At 35.2% G+C, this 2,500-nt stretch overlaps 1 pseudogene; it reads left to right on the top strand.

Annotated features, from left to right (window-relative positions):
- The window catches only part of LOC138012397 (uncharacterized), a 13,340-nt pseudogene that overhangs the window by 9,460 nt on the left and 1,380 nt on the right, over positions 1–2,500 (top strand).

Below are 2,500 nucleotides of genomic sequence, written 5' to 3'. Positions count from 1 at the left end.
TAGCCGTTGTACGTTATTGAGGACTGTAACGCGGTCATACAACTTTGATTGTATAAAATCATCCACTGGGTTTCTTGCTGCAGATGAACTGTGAGTGAACTTCAGCCACAAAGTTGAATTTTCTTAACACCTGAGATTTACAATTTCCACGTCACGTAATCTTGACTGTTGAATGCCATCGATCTGTGCGAGGTTTTTGTTGCTGTTCCTCGCAAATATTTTTGCAGAAACCATTTCAGGAAATCTGCATCAAAGCGTCTTCCACTCAGTGTTTGGCAATATTGTCCTGATCAGTTGTGGAAGAGCCCAGAAAAGTACAATACTGTAACAGAGTAACCATATTGGTCAACTTTTTCACATTTATAAATGTACATGTAAGGTTGCAAAACGGCTACAAAAACACATGTGCAGTAAAGCTTTGGAAGCATGCAAACGCTTCAGGTACATTATATAATAATAATAATAATAATAATAGTAATAAGCCTTACAGCTTTAGTTAGATGCGTACCCCTGACTGAAAATTCGTTAACGCTAAAAATTAGTATGAACACCAAATAATAATTATTAACAATTATTATTCGCCGAAGGCAAGGTGAATATCGGTTAATAAAAACCGAGATGAAGTTGAGGTTTTTATTCACCAACATTCATAGAGTCTAAGGGAATATCAGAAACAATAATTTAAATTTGCCTGACAATAGTAGCAACTCAATTTCTTAGTAAATAAAGCCATCATGCAAATCGCCTATTACATAGTTGATTATTTGAATAATACACATTTTCTTTAAAACAATTAATTTGTTCGTCTGTCACCTCAACAATCTCAATGACAACCAATCAGTGCAGAGAACTTTCAGTAATTATACTAATAAGCATATAATTCCTATAGCACAAGACAATAATGAACAATAATATTATAATTCCATGAGTGCATGTTGATATGAGATCAACCACTCAATTATATCCATTAATTATTGTTTTATTAAATTTTCATTTGATTCTTAACACTTGGACAAATTTAAAGCCAATCAGTGTTTACATTGTGGCATGGAAGATATTTTCAAACAGGTCTGGAGAATGTTCACCACCAAAATTTCCCATTTTGTCTGGATCATATAAGTTCTTTCCTCCTTTTGTTTAGTGGTTGACTAGTGACTTGTGAAATTGTATGGTGCACAAGAGAGCTAAATGCAGTGTCTCCTTTAGTTGTAAAACATATATTAAAGGAACACAAATAATATTGTCATTGTTGTTGAGTAATGTTAGGATTTAGTACTGCCAGTGGTATTACAAGTGTCTCTTTTGAGTGGATTCGCCAATTTTCTGCTAACTTGACCCAAACAGATATATATAGGTGGAGAACAAATTCGGGAAAATGAAAGGAAAAAATACTAAACATACATCAGTTGATTATTACAATATACTATTTGTTTTGTTCAATATTATTTGCACTAGAAAGAAAATTAACGACCATAAGAATTTAGTCTGTGAGAAGGAAAAGTTTGTTCTGACTAAAACCTATATTGGTAATTTAGGCATTTGGGGTGCTTTTTCACAGGGTTACATGTGCATGATATTAATTTTTATGTCAGTCCAATATTGTTCTTGAAAACTGTGTTGTCTCTATAACTTTGTCCTTTTTTGTGAAGCATGACATTTTCTTCTCTCAATTCAACATTTGATTTGTGTTGCTGATCTTGTTTTTCCTGCAAAAGTGTGTTATGTTGAATAAAAATTATTTTTGTTATAACTGTTTTTGCCCCCAGTAGCGCATGCTCTCATTGGTTACTTCAAGGTCACATGACATCTAACAATAACACTTTTGCCGTTCAAAAGTCTCTGAGCGCGCAACAGTGCAAAATCTATGGCGTCAGAGGGTAACAGTGCACTGTTGCCCCCAAATGTTGACCGACGACCACCGTTGCTGTTCCCATTGCACGTTTTCCTATTTGTGTTATATAACAAATCACTTAATGACTGGTCTCTCAGGAAACAGTTCATTTTGTTTCCCTCGTCTACGCCTCAGGGAAACATTGGAAATTTTTAGGGAAACAAAATGAACTGTTTCCCTCGGGACCAGTCATTAAGTGTTTACTGTTGGAATAATAGGAAAATTATTGACCTTGGGTGTTCGGTGACACAGCTACATTGTAAAGCATAACCATTATGAAAATGATATCTGTTTTACCTTATTATAGTAAGCTAACTTTTTGGTGTGGTTTTACTCACAGGTCTTGTAATAGGCCAAAAGCAATTTGAGAAATTCATGGGGTTGTGCATCGCGTTCAATGCAGTTTGTTCTGTGCATGTAAATAATAATATGAAATGAAACATGTTTAGTGTGTCACTGATTACAGCCAACAGCCTGTGGCGCTCAATATAATGCTAAGCAGTGTACTGCTGTCAGTGGTGTGTGTGTCTTGGTGAAGGGAGGGGGTTAGTACTGCAAAGGCATTGGCATGTCATTGTCGTAATGAGCTAAACCCAAATACTTACCTTT

Source organism: Montipora foliosa, chromosome 8 (genome assembly GCF_036669935.1).
Source record: "Montipora foliosa isolate CH-2021 chromosome 8, ASM3666993v2, whole genome shotgun sequence".
Lineage (NCBI taxonomy): Eukaryota > Metazoa > Cnidaria > Anthozoa > Scleractinia > Acroporidae > Montipora > Montipora foliosa.
Note: the sequence above shows the minus strand (reverse complement) of the source record. Positions and strands in the feature narration are given on the sequence as shown.